Source organism: Oncorhynchus masou, unplaced genomic scaffold (assembly GCF_036934945.1).
Source record: "Oncorhynchus masou masou isolate Uvic2021 unplaced genomic scaffold, UVic_Omas_1.1 unplaced_scaffold_2146, whole genome shotgun sequence".
NCBI classification, from domain to species: Eukaryota; Metazoa; Chordata; class Actinopteri; order Salmoniformes; family Salmonidae; genus Oncorhynchus; species Oncorhynchus masou.
Window position 1 is genome coordinate 61,850 of NW_027008623.1, and position 20,350 is coordinate 82,199.

General features: G+C 48.0%; 1 protein-coding gene across 2 annotated transcripts in view; it reads right to left on the reverse strand.

Moving 5' to 3' along the window:
* LOC135532999 (adiponectin receptor protein 2-like) overlaps nt 1–18,591 on the reverse strand; it is a 74,498-nt gene extending 55,907 nt beyond the window's left edge. Inside the window, exon 1 of one of the 2 annotated variants that reach the window (XM_064960409.1) lies at nt 18,443–18,591. The gene's annotated coding sequence lies outside the window, so the exon portion shown is untranslated. The other variant, XM_064960410.1, reaches the window with a different exon arrangement.
* Between the last annotated feature and the right edge of the window lie 1,759 nt (nt 18,592–20,350).

Here is a 20,350-nt window from a genome sequence, read left to right on the forward strand (position 1 = left end):
GAACCTGTAGAGACTCCTGTCATCTCCAGGACGGTAAGGTGTTGCTGTAAGAACCTGTAGAGACTCCTGTCATCTCCAGGACAGTAAGGTGTTGCTGTAAGAACCTGTAGAGACTCCTGTCATCTCCAGGACAGTAAGGTGTTGCTGTACAAACCTGTAGAGACTCCTGTCATCTCCAGGACAGTAAGGTGTTGCTGTACAAACCTGTAGAGACTCCTGTCATCTCCAGGACAGTAAGGTGTTGCTGTACAAACCTGTAGAGACTCCTGTCATCTCCAGGACAGTAAGGTGTTGCTGTACGAACCTGTAGAGACTCCTGTCATCTCCAGGACAGTAAGGTGTTGCTGTACGAACCTGTAGAGACTCCTGTCATCTCCAGGACAGTAAGGTGTTGCTGTACAAACCTGTAGAGACTCCTGTCATCTCCAGGACAGTAAGGTGTTGCTGTAAGAACCTGTAGAGACTCCTGTCATCTCCAGGACAGTAAGGTGTTGCTGTACAAACCTGTAGAGACTCCTGTCATCTCCAGGACAGTAAGGTGTTGCTGTACAAACCTGTAGAGACTCCTGTCATCTCCAGGACAGTAAGGTGTTGCTGTACAAACCTGTAGAGACTCCTGTCATCTCCAGGACAGTAAGGTGTTGCTGTACAAACCTGTAGAGACTCCTGTCATCTCCAGGACAGTAAGGTGTTGCTGTACAAACCTGTAGAGACTCCTGTCATCTCCAGGACGGTAAGGTGTTGCTGTACAAACCTGTAGAGACTCCTGTCATCTCCAGGACGGTAAGGTGTTGCTGTACAAACCTGTAGAGACTCCTGTCATCTCCAGGACAGTAAGGTGTTGTATTGAAGATTCTAGAAACATACCACCTACCTCACAAACCCTGCTGCTGGAGTCTGGACAGAGAAGAGCTTGTTCAATAGTTTATAGCTCCCTGTTCTACAGAGCTCTGGGGAGCTAAAACATATTCCAGATTACTCCCTTTACAGACTAGAAGCCTAGACTACACACACACACACACTGATGCCAAGTCAAGGTGAACATGCCTGAAGCACTGGAGCACATTGTAACTCCTCCTCTCTTCTTCTCTCTGGCAGCACACTGTGACGTGGACCATGGAATTCTATGGTGGACGGGGACAGGAAGAGAACTGCAGTGCAGAACCACTGTATGGAACGCCCTCTGTGAGCCTGACCTGCATACCATTATGTGCTTACACACCAGCAGTTGCAGGACACGTGCAAGCACACAATGTACACACACACACACACAGTGCAGCCTGGCCCGTTCACTAATCCCTGAAAAGACCTTGTAGTCAGTCACACACACCAGTTGCCACCTTCCCCAAAATCTCCCTCCGCGGCCAGCATGGGGGTGGTCCGTACTGTACTCGTACTAAAACACATTGACACACTAAAAACACACACCACAAACACTCTGCTCTCACATCAGACGAGGGCCAGTCGTAGCGTGTAGGGGAATGCATCTACAGAAATCACAGTCGACTAGAAGATCGTGGAAAGAAAAAAAGGAAAGAGCGAAGTATGGAAGTTCTTAACAGATCAACACTGGTTGTTTTGACTTCTGGAAGATAGAGGACATTGATAAGTACATAGCCTGGTCCAAGATCTGACGGTGTAGGAATTGGCAAGACAGCGCAAACCCATGAGTCAGACCCAGACCAGGCTGGTCCGTACACACAGTGACCAGGCTGGTCCGTACACACAGTCAGACCCGTAGGCCAGGCTGGTCACAGTCAGACCCGTACACACAGTCAGACCCGTAGGCCAGGCTGGTCCGTACACACAGTCAGACCCGTAGGCCAGGCTGGTCCGTACACACAGTCAGACCCAGTCAGACCCGCCAGGCTGGTCCGTACACACAGTCAGACCCGTAGGCCAGGCTGGTCCGTACACACAGTCAGACCCGTAGGCCAGGCTGGTCCGTACACACAGTCAGACCCGTAGACCAGGCTGGTCCGTACACACAGTCAGACCCGTAGGCTGGTCCAGGCCCGTAGGCCAGGCTGGTCCGTACAGTCAGACCCGTAGGCCAGGCTGGTCCGTACACACAGTCAGACCCGTAGACCAGGCTGGTCCGTACACACAGTCAGACCCGTAGACCAGGCTGGTCCGTACACACAGTCAGACCCGTAGACCAGGCTGGTCCGTACACACAGTCAGACCCGTAGGCCAGGCTGGTCCGTACACACAGTCAGACCCGTAGGCCAGGCCAGGCTGGTCCGTACACACAGTCAGACCCGTAGGCCAGGCTGGTCCGTACACACAGTCAGACCCGTAGGCCAGGCTGGTCCGTACACACAGTCAGACCCGTACCCGTACACACAGTCAGGGCCCGTACGTCAGGCCAGGCTGGTCCGTACACACAGTCAGACCCGTAGGCCAGGCTGGTCCGTACACACAGTCAGACCCGTAGGCCAGGCTGGTCCGTACACACAGTCAGACCCGTAGGCCAGGCTGGTCCGTACACACAGTCAGACCCAGTCAGACCCGTAGGCCAGGCTGGTCCGTACACACAGTCAGACCCGTAGACCAGGCTGGTCCGTACACACAGTCAGACCCGTAGACCAGGCTGGTCCGTAAACACAGTCAGACCCGTAGGCCAGGCTGGTCCGTACACACAGTCAGACCCGTAGGCCAGGCTGGTCCGTACACACAGTCAGACCCGTAGACCAGGCTGGTCCGTACACACAGTCAGAAAAACAACATCCTGTGATTGATTCCACTTCCCATCACGCATTTCCTTCAAATTATAGAGCATAGCTTGGACAACATCCAAGCCCTCTGCTAGGGAACAACAAGAAGGGAACAGGAAGATGTTTTAGAGGGAGGAGGAAAATTAAATACATTCAAAAAGACAATGCCTGGCTAGCAGATGGTGTTGCTGATGACAAAGCCATGTGTTCCTCAAATGCCATCCCTCGTCGCTATACAGAAAGGTTGGGCGATTCTACGATACTTTCCACCATGTTTGACAGCCATCGTCAACGGTGATGACATGTTTGAACATGACTGCACCACTCGAGGAGTCTGGCGACGCACAACGGCGCAGGAGGCACTCAGCAGGGCGACATGCCAAATGGCATATTCCATTTTTGGCATAGGCTAAATGTTAAACCTATACAGTGCATTCGGAAAGTATTCAGAGCCCTTGACCTTTCAAGAAAAAACAGGTTTTTTAGAAAAGTTGGCAAATTTACTGAAATATCACATTTACATAAGTATTCAGACCCTTTACTCAGTACTTTGTTGAAGCACGGTGATTACAGCCTTGAGTCTTCTTGGCTATGGCGCAACAAGCTTGGAACCTCTGTATGTGAGGAGTTTCTCCCATTCTTCTCTGCAGATCCTCTCAAGCTGAAGACAAGTTGGATGGTGAGCGTCGCTGCACAGCTATTTTCAGGTCTCCAGAGATATTCGATCGGGTTCAAGTCTGGCCTCTGACTGGGCCACTCAAGGACATTCAGAGACTTGTCCTGAAGCTACTCCTGCATTGTCTTGGCTGTGTGCTTAGGGTCGTTGTCCAGTTGAAAGGTCAACCTTCACCCCAGTCAGAGGTCCTGAGTGCTTTGGAGCAGGTTTTCATCAAGGATCTCTGTACTTTGCTCCATTCATCTTTCCCTCGATCCTGACTAGTCTGACGACCTGACTAGCCTGATGACCTCACTAGTCTGACGACCTGACTAGCCTGATGACCTCACTAGTCTGACGACCTGACTAGTCTGACGACCTGACTAGTCTGACGACCTGACTAGTCTGACGACCTATCCTGACGACCAAACACCATGTCATCACGTTACTCCAGGGTTGACTTCAATACGGTTATCATGTCAATATTTACCCATAAAGGTGTTTCTACCTCATTTTCTCACATAATTAATATTACTGTCACAAAAACATCCCACCGTGTTGAACATATTATCTGTTGGCATTTTTATTTTATTTTTTATTATAATTATTAGCCCGAAACGTCCTGCTTTCTTCACAGCTGTTGGGATATGTTTTTAAATGTGCCGAAACGTCCTGCTTTCTTCACAGCTGTTGGGATATTTTTTTTAATAGGGTGTGACTTAACTCACATAAAAACTGTGAATGGAAACATGGTTAGTGAGAAATGTGAAATCTTTCTACATGGGGAGAAAACTGCCCAAGGACACATAGGAAGGCTGAAATTAGAGGTTTTTTTTAAATGCATGTTATATATAAATGACCGTATGGTCTAGGACTGTGTGGTCCAGACCATTTGGGATGCCCTCAGAACAGATGGGAAACGGCAGGAAAACCATCTAACAGGCACAGAGACAAGTCACTTTGTTCCAGTGAAGCTCGATAGGAACAGATTGTGTGTGTGTGTGTGTGTGTGTGTGTGTGTGTGTGTGTGTGTGTGTGTGTGTGTGTGTGTGTGTTCTAATGTCTCCAGTCTGATGAGCTGCATACAGGATTAACCGGCCAATCGAGACCCTTTCGCACCAATTCCTCAGAATGAGAAAATACACACCAAGAAATAGACTACATATCACGCTTGTTAACTTCTAAAAAAACTTCCAGCAAAGCACATTTAACACAGATACAATATTGGGTCAATATTTCTATTCGAAAGAACAGTGTTTTCAAGACCAATATTTTGTAGACAGGGCATATTACAAATGTATCAGGTTTTGAGCTTGGCGACACTGTCTGAGACATACAGGAGGAAAGGAAACAGGAAGCAGAGTGTGGAGAATGTCCCTGGTGGAAAACACCACCGTTTCTTACAGACAAAAGAGAAGAATATGCAAATCTGTCAAGACAGTGGGTCTACCCAGTCGCTCATTCCACACACACACACAATAATGTGTTCAATTTCCTCTGCATCGTTTGCTGTGGGACCATGGAGGCCCTAGCTAACTAGATGAGTTGTGCTGTGTCTTGAAACACATCAGTACAGTCACAGCAGCTGTAGGGCTGGCTTTACTGACTGTAGGGCTGGCTGTAGGGCTGGCTTTACTGTAGGGCTGGCTTTACTGACTGTAGGGCTGGCTTTACTGGCTGGGCTGGCTTGGCTGGCTTAGGGCTGGGGCTGGCTTTACTGGCTGGCTGGGGCTTTAGGGCTGGCTTGGCTGACTGTAGGGCTGGCTTGGCTGACTGTAGGGCTTGGCTTGGCTGGCTGTAGGGCTTGGCTTGGCTGGCTGTAGGGCTTGGCTAGCTGTAGGGCTGGCTTTGCTAGCTGTAGGGCTGGCTTTGCTAGCTGTAGGGCTGGCTTTGCTAGCTGTAGGGCTGGCTTTGCTAGGCTTACTAGCTGTAGGGCTGGCTTTGCTAGCTGTAGGGCTGGCTTTGCTAGCTGTAGGGCTGGCTTTGCTAGCTGTAGGGCTGGCTTTGCTAGCTGTAGGGCTGGCTTTGCTAGCTGTAGGGCTGGCTTTGCTAGCTGTAGGGCTGGCTGTAGGGCTGGCTGTAGGGCTGGCTGGCTGTAGGGCTGTAGGGCTGGCTGTAGGGCTGGCTGTAGGGCTGTAGAACTAGCTACATCCCACTGTACTGTGCTCCAGAAGAGATGTGCTCATTTGGCGCACACACACTCAACACTCAGTATACAGAGAGAGTTGGATCTGGAACCAATCAACTCTCAGTATACAGAGCAAGTTGGATCTGGAATCAATAAAGTATCAATCTAATGTATCACTGTTCCAGCTGTCAATAGACACCTTCAGCCTCCACCACAGGGCTACATTGAGTTTCAGAGCCAAATCTTTCCCAGTTTAAACCCATGATAGAGAAACCACAGGCATCATCTCTATTAGCTTGGCTATTCTATCCAATAGCAGAAAAGGCCATGATCGAGAAGGGGGGGGGGGGGGTGGAGAGAAGGGAGGGCAGGTCATAACTGGAGAGGACACCATGCCTGGCACCCTATTCCCTATTCAGTGCACTAGTTTAGATCAGAGCCCTATGGGCCCATAGTGCATTGTAAAGGGAATAGGGTGCAATTTGGGACAAATCCCACACTGACCCAAGGAACCCAGCTCCCCTGAAGTAGATACCACTGACCCAGGTGTTCAGAGTGGCCTAGCGTCCTGTTCGCCCCCCGACACTTGTTCCGGTTTAATAAATGTTAGCGGATGAGCTACACACAAAATCTGTTCCCTGATATTCACACAGCCACTCAACTACACACGGTTCCCTGATATTTACACAGCTACACACTGTTCCCTGATACTCACACAGCTACTAAAACAACACATTGAATTAACTACACCCTGTTCACTATAATAGAATACTGCATTTTCCTTTCTTCCTGGGCCAATCAGATGTGTCTAAACCTACTGCCAAGTTACCAGGTTGACTGAACAACGTTGTCATCAAACCAATAATTAGTGGGCCGCGATCAGTTTTAAAAAACGGCCCGCGACACGGTTTGTGAAATTATATCAAAATGCGCAAAATCAAGTAGGAAGAGAGAGAAAAGTTGGGTCAGATTTGTTTAACCGTCGTGAAGCGGTTTTTCCTCTCTGGCATTGCTGCGTGACAGCGAACTAGCAGAGCCAATCAGACTGGCCTTGAGCTCCTGGTTATACCAGGGATGAAATTATATCCAATGCATGAACTTTGCTCTGCTCCAATGAGTCAAAATGTAACATCAGAAGACCCATCAGGGACTGAACCCTCCCTCTACATCACAGAAACTATATTTAAAACTGATGGGGAAATAGATACACAGGAAGTGCTGACAGAGAGAAGCAGGTGAGTGATGGCTGGAAGGAGACGCAGCTGACAGAGAGAAGCAGGTGAGTGATGGCTGGAAGGAGACGCAGCTGACAGAGAGAGAAGCAGGTGAGTGATGGCTGGAAGGAGACGCAGCTGACAGAGAGAGAAGCAGGTGAGTGATGGCTGGAAGGAGACGCAGCTGACAGAGAGAAGCAGGTGAGTGATGGCTGGAAGGAGACGCAGCTGACAGAGAGAAGCAGGTGAGTGATGGCTGGAAGGAGACACAGCTGACAGAGAGAGAAGCAGGTGAGTGATGGCTGGAAGGAGACGCAGCTGACAGAGAGAGAAGCAGGTGAGTGATGGCTGGAAGGAGACGCAGCTGACAGAGAGAAGCAGGTGAGTGATGGCTGGAAGGACACGCAGCTGACAGAGAGAAGCAGGTGAGTGATGGCTGGAAGGAGACGCAGCTGACAGAGAGAAGCAGGTGAGTGATGGCTGGAAGGAGACGCAGCTGACAGAGAGAAGCAGGTGAGTGATGGCTGGAAGGAGACGCAGCTGACAGAGAGAAGCAGGTGAGTGATGGCTGGAAGGAGACGCAGCTGACAGAGAGAAGCAGGTGAGTGATGGCTGGAAGGAGACGCAGCTGACAGAGAGAAGCAGGTGAGTGATGGCTGGAAGGAGACGCAGCTGACAGAGAGAAGCAGGTGAGTGATGGCTGGAAGGAGACGCAGCTGACAGAGAGAAGCAGGTGAGTGATGGCTGGAAGGAGACGCAGCTGACAGAGAGAAGCAGGTGAGTGATGGCTGGAAGGAGACGCAGCTGACAGAGAGAAGCAGGTGAGTGATGGCTGGAAGGAGACGCAGCTGACAGAGAGAAGCAGGTGAGTGATGGCTGGAAGGACACGCGAGTGATGGCTGGAAGGACACGCAGCTGACAGAGAGAAGCAGGTGAGTGATGGCTGGAAGGACACGCAGCTGACAGAGAGAAGCAGGTGAGTGATGGCTGGAAGGACACGCAGCTGACAGAGAGAAGCAGGTGAGTGATGGCTGGAAGGACACACAGCTGACAGACTGCAGCTCCCACACCTGATATGTGCATGAAAGTCAAGTGGACATTATTGAACCTGCCCATACAAGAGACTAGTGGCTGTTGCTTAATTATTTTTTTTACAGAATAAAAAATAAAAATAATAATTTAAAAAGACAACTGACTTTATAAACATTTCATAACAAGCTCCAGCAGGTTCTTTAGATCTGTAGGGATGAAAAATGTGGTACTATCATATGACGTTTTGGTAGGCTGATATTACCGTGGTACCGGTATACCATGCTACACTACAATGGGCTCTGGTCAAAAGGAGTGCACTAGATAGGGAATAGGGTGCCATTCGGAACACAGAAATAGACTCCATAATAAGAAAAGAAAGAGACCTCCCAAGGACTTGGAGTAGATTCTCAGTGTTCAGCCAGAGACAGGCTTTACTGTTTCTGTATCAGAGGAATAGACAAATCAATTACGTTGCCTGATGGAGAGAGAAATAGAGCAGGGCTGAAAGAGGGAAGAAGAAATGTCATTGAGAATTGATTTCTCTCTCTTTTGTGAGCGACAAAGAGCAAGGAGCTTTTGAGAGGAGAATTGATGGTGAATGGAGGAGTTTTAAGGCTCGGGGGGTCAGTGTGTGTTGAAGAGGGGATGTGACTGAACAATAGGTTGAGATCATGGAGTTTAGCCTAGCAGTCGGTGTGACGCTGTGACCGTTCTGGATACATTAAAGCCTGGTTTGTGGTGGTGTGAAAGCACTGGCAGGACACACATGTAGAACCTGCAGTGAGCGTCATATATCCACAACACATATCGAACAGCTATCTAGCTAGTAGCTACCTCCCTCTAGCCTGGAACAGAACACGCTACCTAGCTAGTAGCTACCTCCCTCTAGCCTGGAACACAACACGCTACCTAGCTAGTAGCTACCTCCCTCTAGCCTGGAACAGAACACGCTACCTAGCTGGTAGCTACCTCCCTCTAGCCTGGAACACAACACGCTACCTAGCTAGTAGCTACCTCCCTCTAGCCTGGAACACAACACGCTACCTAGCTAGTAGCTACCTCCATCTAGCCTGGAACACAACACACTACCTAGCTGGTAGCTACCTCACTCTAGCCTGGAACACAACACGCTACCTAGCTGGTAGCTACCTCACTCTAGCCTGGAACACAACACGCTACCTAGCTAGTAGCTACCTCCCTCTAGCCTGGAACACAACACGCTACCTAGCTAGTAGCTACCTCCCTCTAGCCTGGAACAGAACACGCTACCTAGCTAGTAGCTACCTCCCTCTAGCCTGGAACACAACACGCTACCTAGCTAGTAGCTACCTCCCTCTAGCCTGGAACAGAACACGCTACCTAGCTAGTAGCTACCTCCCTCTAGCCTGGAACACAACACGCTACCTAGCTAGTAGCTACCTCCCTCTAGCCTGGAACACAACACGCTACCTAGCTAGTAGCTACCTCCCTCTAGCCTGGAACACAACACGCTACCTAGCTAGTAGCTACCTCCCTCTAGCCTGGAACACAACACGCTACCTAGCTAGTAGCTACCTCCCTCTAGCCTGGAACACAACACGCTACCTAGCTAGTAGCTACCTCCCTCTAGCCTGGAACAGAACACGCTACCTAGCTAGTAGCTACCTCCCTCTAGCCTGGAACACAACACGCTACCTAGCTAGTAGCTACCTCCCTCTAGCCTGGAACACAACACGCTACCTAGCTAGTAGCTACCTCCCTCTAGCCTGGAACAGAACACGCTACCTAGCTAGTAGCTACCTCCCTCTAGCCTGGAACACAACACGCTACCTAGCTAGTAGCTACCTCCCTCTAGCCTGGAACAGAACACGCTACCTAGCTAGTAGCTACCTCCCTCTAGCCTGGAACACAACACGCTACCTAGCTAGTAGCTACCTCCCTCTAGCCTGGAACACAACACGCTACCTAGCTAGTAGCTACCTCCCTCTAAAGCCTGGAGTGACATTTGAAAGTGACAAAGCAGGCAGCACAGGTTGTACGCAAACTAGTTATACACAACAAATCCAAACCCTCCTGGAACAGAACACTGCTACCTGTCAATCACCTCCCTTCTGTCCTGGAACACAACATGAAACTGAGCTACAATAGTTCAGTTACAGAAGATCTAGCCTGATGAAAATAATCTGGGTTAATGTCACTTCTGTTTTCAGACCTTCTCTCTTACCTGGAACACAACACGATTGGTTTTGAAAGTTGACCGTCCTGCTAGTGGTCTTTGGGGAACCAGTAGAACCTGTTAGACAAGCACTGGAACACAAAGGACAGGTGTGTCGTGATGCTAGACTAGTTTGCATGAGGCCTAGGACGATGTGGGAACCTGTCTTTCTAGAGGAACAGGTGAAATACCTGCTGGTGTCACAGCAGGTACATTGAACATGTTATCTGGCTTGACCTTGTGTTACACACTAGGGATGTGGCAAATTAACCATTTTGAAAACAAAGCAAAAACAGACATTCAAACTAGTTTTCCAACAAAAAAAACCCTCCGGGTCAAATTTACTGCAATTTACAATCAGAATAATGGCCCTATCACATATGTATGACCACTGAGCCAAACTCATTCATTTACAGAAATTTACAATGCAGAATAATGGCTAATGAAGCTGTTTTCAGAGCATTCCTTTACAGACCAGTAAAATGCCCGTTTTGATATCTCCAGAGAAGTTAGAGTCTTTAGAACCAGGGGAGCCCAGTGGTTAGAGGCAGGGTAGCCCAGTGGTTAGAGGACAGGTGTGGTGCTAGACTAGGGTGCCCAGTGGTTAGAGGCAGGGGAACCCAGTGGTTAGAGGCAGGGAAATACCCAGTGGTTAGAGCAGGTAAGCCCAGTGGTTAGAGGCAGGGAAGCCCAGTGGTTAGAGGCAGTGGACACTAGGGATGTGGCCCAGTGGTTAACGCTTAGGCAGGGTTTCTCGGCCCAGTGGTTAGAAAAAAAATCCTTAACTTCTACGTCAATTTACAATGGAATAATGGCCCTATCCCATATGGTTATGACCACTGGAGCCAAACTGGTTACATTATAGGTCAATTTACAATGGAATAATGGCAGGGAAGCCTCATTCCTTTACAGACCAGTAAAATGCCCAGTGGTTAGAGGCAGGGTAGCCCAGTGGTTAGAGGCAGGGGAGCCCAGTGGTTAGAGGCAGGGGAGCCCAGTGGTTAGAGGCAGGGGAGCCCAGTGGTTAGAGGCAGGGGAGCCCAGTGGTTAGAGGCAGGGTAGCCCAGTGGTTAGAGGCAGGGTAGCCCAGTGGTTAGAGGCAGGGAAGCCCAGTGGTTAGAGGCAGGGAAGCCCAGTGGTTAGAGGCAGGGAAGCCCAGTGGTTAGAGGCAGGGAAGCCCAGTGGTTAGAGCGTTGGGCCAGTAACCGAAAGGTTGCTGGATCGAATCCCTGACATGACAAGGTAAAAATCTGTCTTTGTGCCCTTGAACAAGGCAGTTAACTCACTGTTCCCTGGCAGGCCGTCATTGTAAATAAGAATTTGTTTTTAACTGACTTGCCTAGTTAAATAAATGGTGAATAAAAAAATCAAATGTAAACATCAGTAGCATAGCATAACAGACAGGCATGCCACAGCCGAGACGCTTTCTAGGGGCCACATTCCATTATATCTGAAAGGGTCATGAATAAAGGCTACTGGTAGCCTGCTGTCATTTCATATGGGGCAAAAATGAGAAGTAGGTTGCCCCGTGCTCGCAAGACTGGCCCGACGATCCCTCTGTTTCCAGGCGACGTTGATGTCATCCACGGCTAGGCTATTCTACACGGCTATTCTACACGAGGCTAGGCTATTCTACACGACGAGGCTAGGCTATTCTACATTCCACGAGGCTAGGCTATTCTACACGACGAGGCTAGGCTATTCTACACGGCTATTCTACACTAGGGCTATTCTACAGGCTATTCTACACGACGAGGCTAGGCTATTCTACACGACGAGGCTAGGCTAGGCTATTCTACACGACGAGGCTAGGCTATTCTACACGGCTAGGCTATTCTACACGAGGGCTAGGCTATTCTACACGAGGCTAGGCTATTCTACACGACGAGGCTAGGCTATTCTACACGACGAGGCTAGGCTATTCTACACGACGAGGCTAGGCTATTCTACACGACGAGGCTAGGCTATTCTACATGCAACAGACCAAAGACTGAACACATTTTCATCATTAGCCAAGAGCCAGATCAAGCAGGAGAGCAGCAGGGAGAGAGAGAGTGTAATGCTTCCTGTTCATTTGTATTGTTTATTTCACATTTGTTTATTATGTACTTCACTTGCTTTGGCAATGTTAACATTTTTTCCATGCCAATGAAGCCCTTAAATTGAATTGAGAACAGGCAGGCCAGCAGGAGGGAGGGAGAGAGAGAGGTAAGCAGGCAGACCAGCAGGAGGGAGAGAGAGAGAGAGAGAGAGAGAGAGAGAGAGAGGGTAAGCAGACAGGCCAGCAGGAGGGAGAGAGAGCGTAAGCAGGCAGGCCAGCAGGAGGGAGAGAGAGACAGAGCAGGCAGGCCAGCAGGAGGGAGAGAGAGAGAGACAGAGCAGGCAGGCCAGCAGGAGGGAGAGAGAGACAGAGCAGGAGGCCAGCAGGAGGGCGAGAGAGAGAGCAGGCAGGCCAGCAGGAGGGCGAGAGAGACAGAGCAGACAGGCCAGCAGGAGGGAGAGAGAGAGCGAGAGCGGCAGGCCAGCAGGAGGGTGAGCAGACAGAGCAGGGCCAGCAGGAGGGAGAGAGAGAGAGAGAGACAGCAGGCAGGCCAGCAGGAGGGAGAGAGAGAGAGAGAGAGACAGCAGGCAGGCCAGCAGGAGGGAGAGAGGCGAGAGAGACAGCAGGCAGGCCAGCAGGAGGGAGAGAGCGAGAGAGACAGCAGGCAGGCCAGCAGGAGGGAGAGAGCGAGAGAGACAGCAGGCAGGCCAGCAGGAGGGAGAGAGAGAGGGACAGCAGGCAGGCCAGCAGGAGGGTGAGAGAGAGAGAGACAGCAGGCAGGCCAGCAGGAGGGAGAGAGAGAGAGAGACAGCAGGCAGGCCAGCAGGAGGGAGAGAGAGAGAGAGCAGGCAGGCCAGCAGGAGGGAGAGAGGAGCAGAAGGAAGGAGAAGCAGGCAGGACAGCAGGAGGGAGAGAGAGAGACAGCAGGCAGGCCAGCAGGAGGGAGAGAGAGAGACAGCAGGCAGGCCAGCAGGAGGGAGAGAGAGAGAGAGAGACAGCAGGCAGGCCAGCAGGAGGGAGAGAGAGAGACAGCAGGCAGGCCAGCAGGAGGGAGAGAGAGAGAGAGAGAGACAGCAGGCAGGCCAGCAGGAGGGAGAGAAAGAGAGACAGCAGGCAGGACCAGCAGGAGGGAGAGAGAGAGACAGCAGGCAGGCCAGCAGGAGGGAGAGAGAGAGACAGCAGGCAGGCCAGCAGGAGGGAGAGAGAGACAGCAGGCAGGCCAGCAGGAGGGAGAGAAGGCAGAAGCGTGCTCATATGTTTTGGTAATCTGCATCTCACAATGTCTTGTCTTGCATGCTTTACAAATTCACCAAAGTAGCCTAAAGTTCACCTTCACCCTGTATTTTCATTAAGGCCTTAGTTTGTCAACGTGACCACCAGCCCAGGGCGTATCTAGCCTTCTCTGTTCCTGCCTCTAACTTCCCTCTGTAACTGGGTATATAATACAAACCAACACAGTGATCCATTCAGCACCGAGACTCACAACAAGAAACTAGTCCAACCAAAACACAGCAGAGAAAGAAAGAGGCTCGTCTAAACAAAACACTGGTAATGGAGCCGTCTCTGGGTGTGTTCCACATCTCACCAACTCTGATTGGTGTGCGAGTGTCTTTTGTGTCAAGTTCCACAACACTGGGTGCTCTGTCTCTGGCTTTCAATCATAAGAACTGTCAGGAGTGGAATCGGCCATGTGGGATCACATGGGTACCAAGAGAGAGAGGGAGAGAGAGGGTCACAAGCGGAGAGAACAAGCTGTGACATTAACTTGTCCTTCATACCACAAGCCAGAGCAGAACTGGCAGTTTGTCAAATGCTCCATTGGTTTGGACCTGAGACATTGGATAGGCGCTGCTTGCTCAACACTGCCTGTTGAACCAAGCTCCAACACAGAGCCTACCTGAAAGCCCCAATCCAACAAAATGGGCAGGAGAGGAACTGTCACAATGAAAAGGCCAGTGAACTGAATCACCCTACAACTACCACAGCCAGTCTACCTGTACCAGATAGAAGACCACTACCACAGCCAGTCTACCTGTACCAGATAGAAGACCACTACCACAGCCAGTCTACCTGTACCAGATAGAAGACCACTACCACAGCCAGTCTACCTGTACCAGATAGAAGACCACTACCACAGCCAGTCTACCTGTACCAGATAGAAGACCACTACCACAGCCAGTCTACCTGTACCAGATAGAAGACCACTACCACAGCCAGTCTACCTGTACCAGATAGAAGACCACTACCACAGCCAGTCTACCTGTACCAGATAGAAGACCACTACCACAGCCAGTCTACCTGTACCAGATAGAAGACCACTACCACAGCCAGTCTACCTATACCAGATAGTAACATCTCATCTCCCATAGGGCTCTGGTCTAAAGTAGTGCACTATATAGGGAATAGGGCTCTGGTCTAAAGTAGTGCACTATATAGGGAATAGGGCTCTGGTCTAAAGTAGTGCACTATATAGGGAATAGGGCTCTGGTCTAAAGTAGTGCACTATATAGGGAATAGGGCTCTGGTCTAAAGTAGTGCACTATATAGGGAATAGGGGTCTCACTATATAGGTCTAAAGTAGTGCACTATATAGGGAATAGGGCTCTGGTCTAAAGTAGTGCACTATATAGGGAATAGGGCTCTGGTCTAAAGTAGTGCACTATATAGGGAATAGGGCTCTGGTCTAAAGTAGTGCACTATATAGGGAATAGGGCTCTGGTCTAAAGTAGTGCACTATATAGGGAATAGGGCTCTGGTCTAAAGTAGTGCACTATATAGGAAATATGGCTCTGGTCTAAAGTAGTGCACTATATAGAGAATAGGGCTCTGGTCTAAAGTAGTGCACTATATAGGGAATAGGTAGTGCTTATATAGAGTCTCTGGTCAACAGTAGTGCACTATATATAGAGAATAGGCATTATATAGAGAATAGGGCTCTGGTCTACAGTAGTGCATTATATAGAGAATAGGGCTCTGGTCTACAGTAGTGCATTATATAGAGAATAGGGCACCATTTGGGACATGCCCATAACTCTGCCGTCTACTTGGCATTGATAGGAGTCTACAGACAGTAGTATCTCGCTAATGACTCACTGCCAAGGAGTGATCCTCAGTACAAACACACAGGCCAGACTCAGTACATCTCACAATCCAAACAGTGTGACTAGCTGCATTCCTGTTCAAATGTCTGTTGAACCACATCTCTGATCTGCGTTCCCTATAGACTTGAAATCACTGTCCACTTTAATAATGTTTACATATTTTTGCTTAACTCATCTCATGTATATACTGTATTTTAGTCAATGCCACTGATATTGCTTGTTCTAATATTTATATATTTCTTAATTACATCATTTTACTTTAGATGTGTGTGTATTGTTGTGAATTGTTAGATATTACTGCACTGTTGGAGCGAGGAACAGAAGCATTTCGCTACACTCGCAATAACATCTGCTAAACATGTGTATGTGACCAATAAAATGTGATTTGATATGGTAGTCTATACCCTACATAGAGATCTGGTCAAAACTAGAGCACTGGGAGAATGGGGTGTCATTTGGGAGAGTCTAAGTCATTTCTTCTGTCACTATCAGGTATGGGCTGACTAGCTAATGGTAGTTGTAGAGCGATTCAGTTCCCTGTCCATGTGTCAGGTCTTCTATGTGCATTAAATAGGGAATAGTGGTGCCACGAGGACAGACCACACCATCTCTGGAGTCTACTGCTGTCTGCTATAGCTTCTGCTGGCCATGTCCAACTGGCCCATTTAACCAGAAAGCTTATAAAACACACACACACACCTGACACAGCTCACACAGACCCTTAGGCTAAGTAGCCCTCAAGAAGTCTTTCTGAACTAGAAGTTCTGGTTGTCGATCAAAAACAACAAGTCTCCACATTGATCTCCTTCCCTACAAGTCCCCCAGCCTCCAAGAAAACAGCCTTTACGTCCTTACTAACTGCATAACTCATTAGCTTCATAAACATCTGAGTTAGAAGAGGACCAAACATCAAATCAGGGTAAAGAAAATAAAAAAGGTTTTAGTTGAGATATGATTTAACACCATGGTGGTGGTAGCCGTGACAAAAGCAGGTTTAGGAACCTCGATGATGACTCATATCCATCTCCAGCTTACTAACCACCAAGCAGAGGAGCTACGCATTACCACGACCGGGGACTTGGTGATGCCGAAATATTGCCATGCATATTAAAAAACGGCTCCGTTTTGTCAGTTTATTATCTCCTCTACATCTATAAGACGTCACTAAGCAGCTGTGTCTTCTCTCCTCTCGGCAAAGAGAAGCTTTTATCAGTTCCAACACAGGCTACAGCCCACGCCGGAGATGGTTTACTGGAGCTAACGTTCGGAAGGATGACGGATGCTGGTGTTAGTCAGGCTACAGCTTTACACTCAACACTGACTACAGTCTTATTTCAAGCCTCTTGTGAATACAATGAGATGGAGCTAGTTACTGTGTGGACTAATTAAAGTTACCCCAATCAACAATGAAATATTATAGCTTGTTTAGATGGTGGACTACAGTGTACTACTGACAGCTCATCAGCAGAGCTTGCATCTGTTTAAAAACATGTAAATAATGATTAGAGATCCTCTTAGGTTCCTAGCTAATAAGGTTAAGTATATGCCTAGCCGGTTGACATGGCAACGACTGACCCGTCAACCACAAAACTAACCCCGCCCCCTGTCAAACAAATAGCGAGCTCTGTACCATAATCCAAAAACAGCCTGAGGGTGGTTACCAGGACAGTACCTGACCATCCACAGACCAACTCTTCCTGCTAATGCTATTCTGACATGTAAAGTCACATGCCTTTAAACTAGTGGATTTAAAGTCGTGGTCACCCCCCCTCCCAAAAAAATAAACATATAGGGTGAATTCTACTTTATAATTTCACTTCATAAATGTTTAATATTTTTTATTAAAACTGAATAATGTTCTGTAAACAAGTTCATGACAACAAATCCAATACATGTCATTTAAAACTGTGTTTAGTAAGCACAACTTTTATTTTGAAACCATCAGACCAGGGGTTCTTTCTTTTATGCCTTCTGCATCTCAGTACAAGAGGCATCACTGCAGTCCCTAGTTTGAATCCAGGCTGAATCACATCCGGCCGTGATTGAGAGTCCCATAGGGATGCGCAAAATTGGTCCAGCGTCGTCCAGGTTTGGCCAGGGTAGGCCGTCATTGTAAATACCAATTTGTTCTTAACTCACTTGCCTAATTAAATAAAGGTTCAATTTAACATTTACATTTTAAAAATGCCTTAGGTTAGGTGTGAAAAAGATTGCTGCAACCCGATTGGCTGAACGCAAAATTCTGGGAGAGCACGATGGACGCCTTTTGAATGCGATAGCCACCCACATACTTCCAATGGGTTTCATTGTAAATAAGAATTTGTTCCTAACTGACTTACCTAGTTAAATAAAGGTCAAATAAAAACACATTAAAAACCCAGAGCTGCCTTATTGCTATTATAAACTGGTTACCAACGTAATTAGGAGTAAATATAAATGTTGTCACACCCGTGGTATATGGTCTGATATACCACAGCTGTCAGTCAGCCTTATCTTATTTTATCCCCACCTTATCAATGCTATTGAGGCAAACAAAGGAGTGCTATGGGAGACCGTTAAAAACACATTCACTTGAGGATAGTGAGCAACCTAGTCATAATATGTTGAAAATGTGTATTTAAATTGCTGCCTGTTAAGAAACCAAGCTATAATTTGAGGTTGACTAAGACGCTAAAATAAAGCAGTAAGGTTAGCTACTAGAAAGTAGCATAAACATTTGAACACGGGCTTAGCCTGATCCAGCCAGCTCGCTAGTACACCACTGGTGTAGCGCTGCGAGACAAAGAAACAATTCCAAACTACAGATCTCTGGCATTTTAAAAATCATCATATCAACATTTAAATCCATCTTAACACACTAATAATTGGAGGACAACAAAAAAAGACGAGGTTTCTAATTTACAACAATGTTATCGACCACAGCGCCAACAAAATATGAGATATGATGTACAGATAGTGTTGAACTACCCTACACTGCACTGACATTTCTGAACGAAGCGTCGCCTTTGAAGGAACCAGGGCAACACTTTGTTGACAGATGTGGTTCCACTAGCGTTACCTATCTAGCGTTAACTACGTTACAGTAGTTAGCTACATACCTTTTTGAAAAACAACCACACGTTGTCTTTTTCCAACAATTGGCTCAATCTAGCCCAGGCAAGAGCGGAATGGCTAGTAGCTACCAACTAGCAGCTCACCGACGGGGGATGTGGTGCCAGCTCAAGCTAGCTGTGCAGTGCGTCACTGGATGCAGAGGAAAACTGGGTAGCTAGGCTACTGTTATTCCAAAAAGACGTTACTGTAAATCTAGCTAAACAACTGAAATACCCGATCAAATGTCATGACAACCACTAAATGTACCTTGTCGAGAAGCACGGAGACGCTGTCCTTTTGTCCCTAGGTTGTTCCCCCCAAAAAAGAGTAGCCACGACTCGGACAATTTGTTCCACGGTTCTCTACGTGATTCTGAACCTCTGAAGGCAGACTTGACTTTACTCGCCGATGTCGTAGCGTTCTATGTGACGCCCTCGCGTGAGATAACCGAAACCAATCAGAATGCTCTAACGGGAACAGGTGGCCAACAGTTGAGGAGCCGGAAGTGTATGTTAACAGGTTTGACGGGACCTGTAGTTCTAGGATTTTGTGTAACAGCCTGACACAATACAATTGTATTAACAACCGCAAAACATGATCCCAGGAAAATACTTCGACATTACATAGGACTTATGACATGTATGTCTATTGTATTTCAACATTCACAGTACCTGACGTCACAGTCCTTTGTATTCGCTTACTTATATTTGATTTATTTAACCTTTATTTAACTAGGCAAGTCAGTTCAGTACAAATTCGTACTAACAATGACAGCCTTACCCGGCCAAACCCTAAGCCGGACGATGCTGGGCCAATTGTGTTGTTAACAACAAAACTGATGCCTGCGCAACTATGGGTCAAAACAGACGGGTTGGCTTAGATTGTTGACAACATGCATGCTATATTTAGTGTCCAATGTTTATTGAAAACAAACAAATTTGCACAATGAGCACTGGGCCAATTGTGTGTCTGCCCTATGGGACTCCGAATCACAGCCGGTGGTGATACAGCCTGGAATCAAACCAGGGTCTGTAGTGACACCTCGAGCACTGAGATGCAGTGCCTTAGACCACTGCCCCACTCAGGAGCCCAAATACAATTGACAACCATTCAATAATTCAGTAGGTTACCACTCAAGATTCAGTCATAAACGGAGGGTTGTAAAGGTTAGGTTCTAATTGTGGGAATAGAGTGGTGATTTTCCCACAGTGTGTACATTAGTCTTTTACTCACACACAAAACACCAAGCCTATCATGGATGTGTGGCTCTAATTGCGTTTGGCTTCCTATCAGATGCTGTAAAAGTATGATAATACATTAAAACTCAATGACTAAACATGTTTGACTCTGATCACCCCACTTCTGGCCCAGGGCATGATGTCAGGACACACACACACACACACACACACACACACACACACACACACACACACACACACACACACACACACACACACACACACACACACACACACACACACACACACACACACACACACACACACACACACACACACACACACACACACACACACACGCCATTGAGTCCAGAGGGCATTTATAGCTTTGTGTGGTTGGGCATAAGATCTATGATGCAGTAGGACTGGTCGGCCATAGTAGCCTACAGTATGGTTACAAAACTCAGGCAGAGCATGCAGCTACATGGGCCAATTAGACAGTGTATTTAAGCATTTGCTTCATTTAGCATGGTAATGATCCGGAATGAAGTGTTGTCAACGTGTGCTGTGTTGTATAGGTCCAAAGGCTGATCCAAAGGAACATGGAGTTCTGACTGACAATCCGCCAGCTGGAAAAACATCACACAGCTACTAACCCTCCAGTCATTAGGGGCGGCAGGGTAGCCTAGTGGTTAGAGCGTTGGACTAGTAACTGGAAGGTTGCAAGTTCAAACCCCCGTGCTGACAAGGTACAAATCTGTCATTCTGCCCCTGACCAGGCAGTTAACCCACTGTTCCTAGGCCGTCATTGAAAATAATAATTTGTTCTTAACTGACTTACCTAAAGGTAAAATAAATAAAAAAATTACCTGAACAAACACACACATATAGCTAACCCTCCAGTCATTACCTGAACACACACAGCTAACCCTCTAGCATTACCTGTTCAGCCAGTCTGGGAAGCAGGCCGCCAGGAGTCAGGGTTAATGGAGGGTAT